The sequence below is a fragment of the Lontra canadensis genome, unplaced genomic scaffold (genome assembly GCF_010015895.1).
Source record: "Lontra canadensis isolate GAN:19392208 unplaced genomic scaffold, GSC_riverotter_1.0 scaffold755, whole genome shotgun sequence".
NCBI lineage: Eukaryota > Metazoa > Chordata > Mammalia > Carnivora > Mustelidae > Lontra > Lontra canadensis.
The window spans coordinates 1-15380 of record NW_022631739.1 but is presented as its reverse complement, the minus strand read 5'-3'; the positions used below and the strand labels follow the sequence as shown (position 1 = coordinate 15380).

Here is a 15380-nt window from a genome sequence, read left to right as displayed (position 1 = left end):
CAGAGATATCAGGAAATATCAGGAAATGGACAGGCAGAAGTGGCAAGGTAAAGCTGTAAACACTAAGGTGAGAAAGAATCAGAATACAGACAAGGGTTATAAAGGCAACTAAAGAGCATTGGTATCTGGTTAATCGGCCTATTAGATAAATGTGAACTCTCCTCCCTACCAAATTAACATGTTTTGGGCCTCTAGGATATAGGAGCCCTTGCTTGATAACAGGGTCTTTCTGTGGCCTGCTATTCTAAAGACTGCACTTTAGAATATAACGTCCCTTACAGGTTTATTTCCTTTAACACTGGCCATTGTTCCAGCATGCCTTATTCCAAAGATGGGCAGGTAAAAAACAAAACAAACAAACAAAACAAAACAATCAAAAAATAACCTAATAGAGCAAAAAGTGCCCAAGGATTGGCATTCCAAAGAGGGAATTGAGCACTGTTTCTGGCTCAGTTAAGAATGGCATAAAATGGGACAACTGGCTGACTTAGCATAATCATGATATTGACTGGAAGCATAATCATGATATTGATTATTCTATTTCTTATTTTCCACATGGTGTATTTATTCACTGCTTATTTATTCACTGCTTAATTTAGGTGGTTTGTAGATCATCCAGACTGTCTTCTGGTCATTGCACTCTCCTTAGCAGTGTAGGGAAAGGACAAGAAATAAAAGGGAAGAAGTAAAGGGACTTCTGATTCCAGATTAGATATGGAAGGAAAGTGATGGTTAGGGCTTTGCTTTGACTTTTTCTTAGTCTTTCCAGAATAGCTAATGTTAGGACTATTGTACCTTTGGGTACTGATAATCAACTTCGTGCCTAGTGGGGCTTGTTACCAGAGCTATTTTCTGTGATCATTATAGAGTTCCAGCACTCTTTTGCTGAAAATGGCAGGATTTACTATTTATCCTAGGTTTTCTCCAAAGCCAACTCCTCATCTATCATAATCAGTGGTAATTTCTATTTGGCAATAGTTCAGTTAAGTCCCTTATCTCATGTCCTGTTTCTCAACCCTTAGGTGCCCACGGCCAGAGCCCTTGTCCTAATGGGGCTTTCGGTTTCTAACCCAAAAATGCCAGTTGCTGTATCAAGAAATACGTAGTCACTTTTATTTTTTTTAAAGATTTTTATTTATTTATTTGAGAGAGAGACAGTGAGAGAGAGCATGAGCGAGGAGAAGGTCAGAGGGAGAAGCAGACTCCCCATGGAGCTGGGAGCCCGATGTGGAACTCGATCCCAGGACTCCAGGATCATGACCTGAGCCGAAGGCAGTCGTCCAACCAACTGAGCTACCCAGGCGTCCCACGTAGTAGCTTTTAAAGAAGGTCTCCTCCATCAGAATGTGGTTGAGCCAATACTAGTCAGTGGCACCTATATTCTTGATTCTCTTTCCCTTTGAAGGCAATAGCTTAGTAATCAAGATAGTTAAAACCACTTCTGTTATCTTTCACCACATCTTGGAGTTCAAGAGTAACTTAATCCCCAGCGAAGCCCTATTCTTGCCAATGATTATTCAAGCAAGAAAAGGGTATCAGTGAGAAGATGAATTGGGGATAATAAAATGGTTTCATCCAAGGTTCTCTGACAACTACCTCTCTCATTGTCTTCTCTCATAGTCTTCTTACCTCCCTGCAGACTTAGGTTTCAACTACCATCCTATGTCCACACATCGAATACCACTGGTTGATTATTAAGCCAGAGAAGCCCTCCAGTTCTTCAGGCAGTAGCTCCTGAAGAGTACTCTAGCCAAATGACTGGATTCTCACCATGAGCAAGTCCAAGTAAGGGTTTTTTCAGACTGTTCTCAGTTCAATTCTTGCCTACCCCCAGGCACTTCTTGTCCTGTTTTATAGTGATACAATAACAGTAAAAAAAAAAAAAATGGATATAGAAAGGGAGGTAACAATGAGGAAGTGGAGGGGAGAAGTAATTTGATAGTTTCAGCTGCCTAGGAGTAATAGAAGAAAAATAGATTTTGCTTGCTTCAGACCCTACCTCTTTCTGAGCTAGAGGAGGTATGGGCTGGGATCAAAGGAAAGGGGATGGATGGAACATTTTGTCTTTCTCCAAGCTGTTCAGACTGCTTTGTTTTAGACACCAAATTTGAACCACAACCACCCCCACTCAGCAGAACAGGCAGCATCATTTGAAGGATCCTCTAGTGTCTGTAAGATCTAAGTTTATAATCATTTCCTAGGGGATATTTAATAATCCATTTTTGTCCATGTCTTCGGGGCTAGAAATTTGTATCAATGCCAGAGTTCCTTCACGACCCTTTGAATTTCAATTCCACGTTCAATCCTATTCCAAGACTGGAAGATTCACCTGAACTGGAGGTGCCTCATTGTCATGGTAATTTGAAGGTCACGGCATTTCTTTTCCATTTGGTCTGTAACAGGATTTGCTAGGCAGACTCCTGCATCTGCTTCCAGTTGAGGTAAAATGTGAATCACACATGAAGAGATATAAAAAATATTCCAAGTTTCAAACCCTGTCCTTTGTAGACACATATTTTTCACAATCCTCTTACTTGAATAGTATCTCTCCCCTTGCAACAATGTTTTTACATATAGTAAAAATGGCAAGTTCTCCCTTACAGGTCCAAGAGGACTGTATGCATAAAAATAACTGTTAGATCATGGGCAAACTGTGGTTTCTCGAAAGCTTTTTGGCCAATTCTTTGGTTGTACTTACATGCATCTTTCAATTTAAAACTGACTACATTCCATGAGATAGGTACTGTCATCATCTCAATCTTATTAATGAGGAAACAAGAGCAGAGATGTAATGACATCACAGCGAGTGGCAAAAGCAAAACATAAACTCAGGCAATGATTCCCAAGAATGCTGAACAATTACTATAATCATGCTTTTGGGTATTCTGTAAGACTTTCTCCATGAACATGACATGAAGCACTCTGCTAAAGGTTAGTTATAATTAGAGAGAGCTATTCTCAACTATAAGCTATTCATCATCCAAACTCTTCCTATAAAAATGTTCCCCTTCTCATAAAAGAGGCTATATAGAATATATAGTGAGAAAAGGACCAATTTAGATGTCAAGTGATCTTAGATCTGGGTTCACCTCAGCTATATTTATATTTTGACATTGAGCAAGTCATGTTTTCTGGACTTCAGGTACCTGGTCTTTCTTAGCAAGTGTTTTTATATACACAAATTCTAATTACTCTGAGAATTACATTGCTAACACCCTCCTGCACAAAATACAATGGAATTTAACTGGAGTGAGGGAATAAAACCACCACACTATGAAGATGAGTCCAGCTGCAGTCACAAAAGAGCAGTTTCTTAACCTCCATCATTATTGCCAAATGTCCCATGGGAATGGAAGGGCATAGTAGCTCACCAAAGTAAATGGATTCCACATCTCTTCCTCTATTCTAAAAACATAGATGGCATTCCAGGGATGTTTTCAGAATCATTGACTGTTAAAAAAAAAAAATTCTGAAAGAAAAAGGGGATGGAATTTACTCTAGGTCTGGGGAGATAGAGTTAATTGGTTCTTGTCTATTAAAAAGTGAAGCCTCAAAAACCATCCTACCTCTAACATTCCTCTTCATACAAAGGGCCAAGAGACACATGAAAAAATGTTCAACATCACTCATCATCAGGGAAAAACAAATCAAAACCACCATAAGATACCACCTCACACTGGTCAGCATAGCTAAAATGAAAAGCTCAAGAAAAAAAACAGATGTTGGCGAGGGTAGAGAAAGGGGAACCCTCTTACACTATTGGTGGGAATGCAAACTGGTGCTGCCACACTGGATAGCAATATGGACTTTCCTCAAAATGTTAAAAATAGAACTCCCCTATGACCCAGGAATTGTACTACTAGGTATTTATCCAAAGGACACAGTGAGTCAAAGGGGCCCATTCACCCCAATGTTTATAGCAGCATTGTCCACAATAGCCAAAATATGGAAAAAGCCCAGACATCCATTGGCAGATGGATTATATACACATATATGTATATATGTACACACACACACACAAATGGACTATTACTCAGCCACCAAAAAGAATGAAATCTTGCCATTTACAATGATGTGGATGGAACTGGAAAATAGTATGCTCAGTGAAATAAGTCAATCAGAGAAAGTTCTATAGTTTCACTCGTATGTGTAATTTAAGAAAGAAAACAGATGAACACAGGGGAAAGGATGAAAAAATTAGATGAAAACAAGAGGGAGAACACCTGGGTGGCTCAGTTGTTTGAGCAACTGCCTTCGGCTCAGGTCACAATCCCAGAGTCCTGGGAGCAAGTCCCATTTAGGGCTCCTTGCTCAGTGGGGAGTCTGTGTCTCCCTCTGACCCTCTCCCCTCTCGTTTTCTCTCTCGCTCACTCACTCTCTCTGAAATAAAATCTTTAAAAAAAAAAAAAAAACACCTGAGTGGCTCAGTGGGTTAAGTCTCTGCCTTGGGCTCAGGTCATGATCTCAGGGTCCTGGGATCGAGCCATCTGCTTGGCGGGGAGACTTCTTCCCCCCCTCTCTCTCTGCCTATTTGTCATCTATCAAATAAATAAATAAAAAAAAAGAAAACAGAGAGGGAGGCATATCATAAGAGACTATAGGAAACAAACTGAGGGTTGCTGGAGGGGAGGTTGCTGGTGGGGGGATGGGGTAATTGGGTGATGGGCATTAAGGAGAGCATGTGATGTAATGAGCACTGGGTGTTGTATGCAACTGATGAATCACTAAATTCTACCTCTGAAACTAGTCATACAGTGTATGTTAATTAAATTGAATTTAATTTATTTTTTAAATTACCTTTATCCAAGATAAAGGTAATGCATACCTAAGTACGCATCAATAGAAAATTGGTAAGGAAGATGTGGTACATGTATACAATGGAATATTGTGCAGCAATAAAAACGATATCTTGCTATTTATGGACTGAGGGTATTATGCAAGTGAAATAAACTGAGAAAAACAAATACCATATGAATTCAGTCATGTAGAATTTAAAAAAAAAATGAATAAACAAAAAGTGGAACCAGACCTATAGAGAACGAACTGATGGTGGCCATAGGGTAGGAGGGTACAAGGATGGGAAAAATAGGTTAAAGTAATTGGGAGATACAGGCTTCATTATGGAATAAGTAAATCAGAGGAGTAGGGAATTAAATAGTATTGTTATAGCATTGTATGGTGATAGATGTTAGCTACACTTGCGTTGAGTGTATGTAGAGAAGTTGATCACTATGTTGTACACCTGAAACTAATGTAACATTGTGGGTCAACTATACTCATATTCTTTTTTTTTTTTTAAATCACCTTTATCAAGTCAAGGGAAGCAATATAGTTAAGAGTTTAAAGGTATGAGACCTGTCCACAGGTTTCCCCATTTACCATATAATTATCATGATGCTCCATCATTTGGCATAATTCCTAAGCATGGTCAAGATCCTTCAATTTGTATTCCTGGCCCTCTTCATTTTTTTGTTAAGTTGCACCTATAACTAGCAGTTTGTATGCCTAATCACTGTGAACAGAATGGCTGGCTCAATTTTAGACCCAACTTAAATTACAAAATTTTCAATTTAAAATGGTAGAAGGTTGGCAATGTCTACTAGTCCCAGTAACATTACCTGAAGAAATAATCCCAGAAATACATATGGAAAACTTCTCATAACAAGGGTAAAAGAGTAAACCAACAGGAGGCACAAATTAATCTGTAGGTGTGGCTTTGGCCTAGAACAAAATATGACTAGGAACACACAGTGATCGCCCCATCCTTATCCCACAGAAAATACAAAAGCTGGAAAATACTATTATCTGCTTTGACACTTTCTAAATATTCCTGCTGCCCCTTTGAAACTGTCACATCCGACCTTTCCTCATTAAGCAGAAGACTTGGTGCTTCTCACTTCCTCTCCATCAGAGGACTGAAACTGAGATTTTTGAGCAGCAATGGTATCACAAACCCAGGAGTAAGCAGAGCAAAATCACAAGCAGACTGTTAAGTCAGCCCACGAGGCAATCAAGGCTGTCAATGGAGTCAGACCCTCATTAGATAGCCAAAAATTACCTCAGCAAGAACTCTTTCTAATCTCCCCACTTTTCTCCCACCAACGTATCCCTGTCCCACACACCTAGCCTAGCAGGGAAATGAAAATAAACAGCAAGGGTTAACTAGGTCCATTCCCTTTCAGAAGCAACACATCATGATAAGAGTCAATTTTACCACCTGACACCCTATTCATTTATAACACGGTTATGAGTTCTCCAGGTATCTGTCATAAATACATGTACTGAAGTCACTTAGGCCATGACGACTTAAAAAGACTTTATCTTCAAAGACAATATTTTGTCAGTTTGTCAAAAAGGAGTATAAACTCTTACCTATAAGCACTACAAGGAGTCACCAATCTATATTTGGGTACTTAGCCATTCAGAATTCTAGGATTACCAAAGATCCATTCACCCAGTCAGGATTCTTTAATTATATAATGTGACTTCCTGCCTGAATACATCCTACTTCCCACGTCCTTACAAAAAAGTTTTGTTATGCCTTACTCCTACACCACCCCCATACCTCAATAGTTTTTTGCTTTTTTTTTTTTTTTTTTTAGATTTTATTTATTCGCTTGACAGAGAGCGACAGGGCGAGAGAGGGGACACAAGTAGGGGGAATGGGAGAGGGAGAAGCAAGCTTCCCACCAAGAAGGGAGCCCAGTGTGGAGCTCAATCCCAGGACCCCGGGATCATGGCCTGAGCCAAAGGCAGACGCTTAATGACTGAGCTACCCAGGCACACTGCTTCTCACTTTTTTCTGCTGGGTTTGTACTTCTCAGTATCCCTGGCCAAAATCACTGAAGAATAAAGAAATGAGACCTCAAACCATTTATCCATGGTGGATGATTAAGGTAATTTAAAAGAGAGAGAGAGAGAGAGAGAGAGAAATTACTAGTGTACCTAAGAATACTGAGGTAGAACTTGTCACATCAAAATACAAAGCTTTCAAAACAGTACATTTTATTTGACATTAGACAACATTCCCCAATTTCTCTCAGCTGTGACATGTAGATGGCTTTACATTGTTTTTGTGGTCACCCATGATGAGCAAGGTTTTTCAATCTTCAAAACACTCAAAATTCAAAGATACTGCATTTCACATTAGTTCACAAGTCCAAGTGTATCTTCCCATTTATCAGAATATTTGGCATAGATTCCCTTTTTGGTAGAAAGGTAGAGATGAGGCTATTTCTTTAAAGACGGCTTTGTTCACAATTTCATTTATGCCATAAAAATCAGATGACGGCATGTTCTTATTCTTATCAGTAGTAGTCTTAGGATGCCAGAAACTGTGAAAGGAAGGCTTTTAGTTACTTTCTCCTTTCCAATTTCCAATAATGTAATCCCCGACCCCAACCTGAAAATAGGAGCATTACAGAATCCAGCTGGCACCACATATTAAAAGCCAAATGTTAGAATTTAGTTGATAAATATATAGTCCAAAATTGTTTCTCAAAAACTTATAGAAGTGAGTGGTAACAAACTGTGTCCTCATTTCAACAATGATCAGTTATTGGAATTGAATTAAACTAAAAAAAAGCAATCCCCTAGTTAGACTTGGAGGTAATGTTCTTAAAACCAATCCAAAACACAAGCAGGCTGCCCTTCAAAATGCTTTGACCTTCTCTTTCACTCTTCCTCCTAATCCCACCCTCTTGTGAGTGATTTAAAGATAGAAAAGGTCAAAGCCCAGTTGGGCACTAGAATGAGGATTTTTTTTTTAATCATTTACCTCCAGTTTTTGCCAATTACTTCCAATTTCTATTATTTTTAGAATTAAAACATGCTAAAATTAAGCTACTTTTATTCACTGACATAATTCCACTATAAGAGATCCTTTCTTCAACATGTTTTGATGGTGAGATTTCTAAAGGTTAAGTTGCAAACCTGTTGCAAAAGAAAAATCATGTCTCTCCCATTATGTTATATACCATCTGAAGATTGTTCTTCAAAGAGATCTATTTAGGTAGAGTATATCTATCAGAAAGCAGGTAAAATTGATAAATGCATTTCAAAACCTACTGTGGCCTGAGTATGAGTGTTTCCCCAAGGCTGGTATCAATGAGACTGGGGTTTGGGAATTAGTTGTTTTTCATCCCTCCTTCTGCCTAGCAGTGGTCACAGCCATTTCTCCTGAAATGTGGGCCAGGGAAAATAAAGTGTCTACTATAAGGGAACTTCCTCCCACTTAATGAACTAGCTCAATAGAAAACCCTGCTTATTGTAGTGGCCAGAATGGTAGAAGTACAGAACAAGAATTAAAACCCACATTATTAAGGGTCTAGCCATGCCCCTAACCAGAAAACAGTCCGAAAGGAAAGTTTTAAAAGTCCTCTAAGAAAACATTCATTTTTTTCATGTCTCTGGGGAGAACTGGAAACACAAAAAACCTTATATATAACAGGCACTCAAATACACTTGTAGAATGAATAAATGAATGAACAGTAACTTCTTATATTCTAGTCTCCAAGGTAATAAAAAAATCAAGTTTCTTTCAGTCATGATCTTTTTCGTATTCTGTCTAGCAATTAACAGAATACCTTGAAAAAGACACTTCCATTTAAGGAAGAATTTCATTCCAATTTTTGTTTTGTTTTGTTTTACTGCATCCCCAAGATAAACTAAATGCATTTTATATCAGATCTGCTCCAATTTAACATCACTTTCAGTGTTAGTATGAATGGATACAAAGTCCCCTCTTATTCCCACTCTACAAAACATGCCAAAGAGAAGGTGGCCATTTGTTCTCAGTGTCTTAATATCACAGCTGCTCAATAATATTTTTCAAGTAATTAAAGAACTGCAGTCTCATTAAATTTGCTCTTGTGTTTCCACCATAGACTAGTGAGATTAAATTACATTTTGGCCTAGGACTTTTTAATTTCTTAATTCTCAGCATTTGAGAACATACTTTATTCTGGGTAAATAAATTTTTGCACAAAATATAGAAAATGTAGGAAAAAATCTATTGCTTCCTGACTCTAAGCCAGGTCAGTGAGCAAATATTTTTAAAACCAGTAATTTCATCTCAATTCTCATCTTAAATCATTCATCTATAATAAAAACAGATATGAAAGTAATGAATTAAAAGACAAGCCCTAAGCACCCTTGTATCAGCCTTCTGGATTTAAACTAATTCAATGAGCAAGTGATACTGGGACGTTCTAGAACTAGGAATAATTCTTCATTTAATATTAAGAGAACCATGTCTTATTTTTCTATTTTTTTCATATCTAAGGCATGTCAATGTGCATTTTCTGGGAGACCCACTCAACTAATTTATCTAGCATAATATGTTCCAGAAAACAGGCACTCAAATATTTGCTCAAAACTCAGTATTTTCTTATCTTCATCAATAGGTATTCTAATGCCCTTTAGACTTTAGACTTGGCCCATTTCACTTCTCTTAAGACCTACAATGATATATTATTCCACATGAAAGATGCTCTATTTATCAAATGAATCTAAAAGCAAGGCCATTTGATTTTACTCCTGAGCCATTTATTTTTTACTCCTTTAATGACTCAAGCCAGGCCAGGATAGATTGAATTCATCTCCGCATTCAGCATTCAGCATTTTAAAGACTGATAGAGAACTGTTAACACCTTGCTTCTTAAAAATATTTTCCATCTCTTCAGCCAGGCCAGGGAGCAAGTACACCTCTGATTCAGATTTTATCTTTCCACAGAGGTCAGTATTTAGCCTACTTCCTGGCACAATTCTATTTTCCCCATGTTTTTATTAAATAAGCTTTGCAGTGCTTAAGTAACTTCTAGTCTGGATCTCCCACCTACTTCCTTATTTCCTCCAATGAACACCCCATAAGAATAAAATCATTTTCATATCCTAGGGGATGCACAGTTCAGAGCCTCACAGAAAGTAACCAGTAATCATTCATTAAACCAAGTTATTTCCTTTTATCTATATAGAACAGTAGGCTGTGTAAATTTGAACAGATCTCTGATAATGAACTTTTATATCCCCACTTGTTATCTCTGGGGATAAAAGAAAATAATCAATGTTCACACAGCAGATATTGTTTTTATATGTATGGCAGTACAAAACTTATAAATTGATTTATGTTATCTGCTGCTACCCAGGACACAATAAAGATGATTTATCTTCACATCTCCAATGACAAGCAAGGTGAGTGGCACATAATAGACAATTATTACCCAGTTTTTCATTTATCAGATATTTAATCCTTTGTATATTATATTGTGTTGAATAGTTAACAATTTTTCCTCAAAAATTTTTCAACTTTCTTCATAGTATAATGATGACTGTGATATAATTTTATAATCCTAGTACTCAGCACCAAATTAGAAAATAAGTAGTTACACTTATATGGTGCTTTAGAGTTCCTAAAATACTACATATGTATTGCCGTATGCTCACCTGCAAGGACAATGAAATGATAAGTCTGTGTATCTCTTTACTGCCTGTAATATTTTTACCTAGTAAGCATCTGATGATATTCATTCATTCAACAAGTATTTAAGCCCTCAGTTTGTATAGCTATTTATACAACCTTCATCACAGTCAAGCACACAATGAGAATATTGTAGAGAAAATGCCTATCTCATAGAAAGTTTTATTTACACAGAAACAGCTAATGTCTTGGATTTATATAGCACTTTAAAAAGTGCAAAGGCAATCTCAATCATTACATTTTCCTTTCACCTGGGAAAATATACTGGTGATTATTTAATTTGACATGACCAGTAAAGTCTTGATTAAAACAAGCAATATCTAATTCCTTACATCTAAATAGTCTAGGACATAAACCTCTTTCTTATTACATGAGAGCATTATCTTAGATTTCACAGTACCCAAACAGTACTGGCCCATAAAAGGCAATTAATATTCATCCACTCATAAACATGTAACCCACTGGTATTTATATAATGCTTTAGTTTATAAGGCACTTTAATATGCACCTCACAATCTGAAACTTCTAATTCCATGATGAGAACACTTCTTTTCTCTTTGAAAATGGTATGGTAAAGTGCTCACAACAGTTTAATACCCTGTGTTTGCAGTATATTTTATGGTTTCAAAGCAGTTTCCATGCATTTGCTTCTCTGCCACCTGGAATACTGTATTTTTGCTTAAAATTACCAGAGTAGCAGAAACACAATAGCCACAAATATAGGAGTTATTCATTTATCAAACAATTCCTAATATCTGCATGGTATTACATACTACTAACAAAGTACTTTATTCAGGCTTCTTTTAATCTTTGTATCTATAGTGTCTAGTACAGTAGAATGTAGATACTATGTAATCAATATTCATCCATCAACTCTGAAACTCTTTAATCTTTAAATGTTTTATAGTTTATAAATCACATTCATGTATTTTTCTTCAAGTCACCTGGATGTAATCATGAATAAATATTGCATCCTGAGTGCACAGGGACCGAATCACAGAAATGATTTTATTATTCAGCATATAGTCCCCGGTACTTACACTGGGGTGATAAAAACTATGGCCCACCAGACCAAATCTACTTGGTTCACAAGCTAAGAATAGTTTTTCCTTTTTAAAGAGTTGTAAAAGAAAAACATGTGTCAGAGACCATATGGTCCATGAAACCTTAAGTATTTACCATCTGACCCTTTATGTGCAGTGTGATAACTCCTGATTTACATAATGCTTAACAACTGACAGAGCACTTTAAATGTTAGCTGTGCATGACTGCCAATATACTATTAATGAGAATGCCTTCTTTTTTCTGTGCTTTACAGTGCTTTCACATATATTCTCAGTTATTTAAATTATGGTAAGGGGGGGGAATCAAGGTAGGATTAAACCTGCTAAATATTTCCAAGTTCTCTCACCTTTAAGCTTAGAAGTGGGTATTAAATCCAGGAGCAGTGTTGGCACAATCTACCAAAATATTGGGCCACTACTATAAGCAGGGGGTTCAAAGTGTCTCCTTGGGGCCTCACTCCATATCAGACCCAGTCATTCATTTTGTAACCATTACTAGGAATCCCAAACCCCAAGAATCCTGCTCACCCAAGCTCAAAGAAGAAAGGTGTTGCAGGTTGGTGCTTCTCAACAGTATGGCACATCTGTGTATTTCTTGTCTAATTCTTCTCATTGGCCTGGAACATCTCTTCACATTTCCTCTAGATAGTCTGGGACGTTTTCCCCCAACAGCCTGATGCTTGCCTTTGCTCATCAGGCTAGAGCTTCTAAGGAAAAGGGAGGACCGAAATACAATGTTGCCTATAATGCATCTCTCAAGGAGTGGAGGTGAAGAGAAATGGAAATTTAAAAAATAAACACTTAATAGCTCAAAACTGTGATAAAAACTGGCTTAAGACTGGCCCGAGCATAATATTGCCAATCTAAAGGTAATCTTAAGGTAACAACAACATCAAAAAGGGCTCCTCAAAAGAAGTGAACTTAAATAAAAGCATAAGAACTGGAAAGGGAGAACTAAAAATGTCCAAGGGTAGACAGGATAGCAATAGAAAAAAAGATGGGGTTTAGTGTTCTCATCTTTAGATATCCTTTGGTCTTGGGGCTTCTATCCTTCCCAAATTCTGTGTCATAGGCTTCTAGCTTCCCACCTAATTTAGTCTTGAGACATGGTTCTCTCTTTGGCCTTCTGTCCATCTAGATAAGCAGGAATCCCAGGTCTTTATGTGTGTCTAGGGCTTTCCATCCTTGGATCTTAGGTTTTTATCTGAAGTCTTAGACCTTGTGTCTTAGGTCTCAGGTCTTCCATGGGTCCCCACACTCTCCCACTCTGGGTCTTTGGACTTCTATCTAACTCAAGACTTGAACTTTCCATCCAACTCAGTCAGGTGTTCTATCCAACAAAAGCCGCCTTTTTACATCATAGCTGTCAGGGCTTTGATGGCCTCAAGCCTGAGGATTCCATCTATCTTGGAACGCAGGTTTTTCCATGTCTGTCTTCAGGTTTCAAGTCTCAAACCATTTGTTTTTTTACTTTGGGCCTTCTATCCATTATAGGCCTTCCACCTTCTGTCCATCATAGGTCTTGGATCATCCATCTCACAGGGTGTCCTGGCATAATGAACAGCTCTGCAATGCTTATTTTGATAGCTGCACTCTGTACCTATTGGGAAGGGGTTAGGAAACCCCTTTGTCACAAACACACACACATGACCACACAGATGCACAAAATATGCAAGGAGAGAGGATGGCATAAAGTCAAAGAGGGGGGAACACAGACATATAAAGAGGCTGATAACACTCAAAGGTAAGCAGAAGAGGGAAATCAGAGAAGAAACAAGAGAACAGAGATGAATGTTGAAATGGAAAATCACAAAGAACAAAGATGAATGCTGAAATGGAAAATCACAAAGAACAAAGAGACATTTAGACAGCAAGAAAGAAAGAGAAAATGGCCCAACAGAGATAGAAAAAATATACAGAAAAGAGAAATGTGAGATAATAGTAGAAAAAGCAGGAGGAAAGCCAGAATGAGAAAAAGGTGAAATGTCAAACCAACAACAACAAGGGGAAGGGAAGACCAACAATCAGAGTTCACAACAGTAAAAGACAGGTATAGGCAGGACAAGTAATGAACAAAAAGGACACAAGCATGCAACACAGACCAAAAGGGAAGAACATAGAAAGAAGAGCCAGATCTAAGAGAGCAAAGAGAATCAGAAACAAATTGAAAAAACAAAACGAAACAAAACTAGAGAGAGACCTCTAAGACAAGACACAGACCACTCTTAGGAACAAAAACCAGAATGAGACAAAGATACACAGAGAAGAAACCAGCAAGAGAATCATGGGATGGCTGAGACACATTTTAGATAAAGACAACCAAAGAGATTCAAGAATGAAAGAGACAAGCAAAGAAATACACACTTAGGAGTGAAAAAGATAAGCAAAGGCAGACATTCAGAGGAAAAGGGTAAGAAGTAAAGACAAGATACAGTAAGGGGCACAAACGGCATATGTGAAGCATCACAAAAAGGAAACAAGAAAAGAAAACCAAAAAGTACATTAATAATTAAAATATACTATTAGTACTAATACTACTTATATTACTAATAGTAATAATTATAAGAACCACCACTAACTTAAATGTTTTTTATTTATAAACTTATACCTTACAAATTTCTTACATAGAACCAAAACATGCCAACTCTGCCTACCATTAGATGGTATTTGTGGCCACCTGTATTATGTCATATCAACTTATAAAACTTCTTAGTTTACTTTTAACTTATCATGGACCAAACTGCACTAAACACTTTACATACATGATTTCATTTACTGTCACCTACAAGTCTAACCAAAAACTCTAAATTGACAAAGACCATACACCTGATGAGTGGCAGAAGATTTAAATACAGAATGTGAACCTTTCAATATTCTGCTTCAACTGTTTACAATGATTTCCAAAAGAGCCAAACAAGATGCCACAGATGTATGAATATTATAATAAAGGGCCCTTAGAGAGCACCTAGTCAATCCCCTCACTTTATATCTTTACTTTTCCCCATTCCTTAAAAAATGAACTTCATTTTCACATGCTTCACAACTATAATGCAACTTCATGGACTGGGCTTCCTTTAACACTAAATCTGCAGATATTCTTTCACAAGAGGTGAGAAAGATCCACCCTTTCAACAAAAAGAAAAAAAACCCTCTTTATGTTTTGGGCTTCTACAGTTTAGGCCTCTAAGAGTGGCAAAACATTTACACAGTGAAGATAAAGAGACAAGGTGAAACTCAATTACTTGGACACAACTGATAGGCAAACTGTAATATCTTTGAATTGCTTCAGTGAACCCAGTTGGTAATACAGGTTACTGGTTATCCTCAGATCTCACCATGCACACCCCTGCGTGTTAGACCATCATGCTTCACCCCATACAAACCTACAACAAATAAACTCATAGCTAAAATGATCCTCACAGGATTACCACACCAACAACTTACTTCATTCTGCTGTTCTAAAATGCTAGTGTGCCAGGCATGTTGATCTTCCTTCAGTATGTTCCACTTTCTTGCGCTTTGCACTGTTTTGGGAAGACAGTGATTTGGCAGAAAAGAGAACAATCAAGACCTATAAAAAATGAGAGGGGAAACCATGTAAATGCCATATAGAAGTATTAACTGAGTAATGTGCAAGAGTTATGGGAAGATACAAATTTACGAGCTATGGAAACTATCTCTATGAAGCTTAAAAATAAATACATAAAGCTGAAGCCTTTAAGTCCCTAGAGATAAAACTAACACAAGGTTTTTGTTCAAAAGAATAGGAAACTATGGCAAACATAGAAACACCATCAATCACAGTCTTAGTCTTCTGGTTGAATAATCTGTACAAAATC

At 37.4% G+C, this 15380-nt stretch overlaps 1 long non-coding RNA gene across 1 annotated transcript; it reads right to left on the bottom strand.

The window, feature by feature from the left end:
• Positions 1 to 6984: 6984 nt before the first annotated feature.
• On the bottom strand, positions 6985 to 12794 carry LOC116863247. The gene is made up of 2 exons (XR_004381787.1): positions 12070 to 12794; positions 6985 to 7334 (listed from the first exon to the last, which is right to left on the bottom strand). It is a non-coding gene; the product is annotated as an uncharacterized LOC116863247 (long non-coding RNA).
• Positions 12795 to 15380: the final 2586 nt, after the last annotated feature.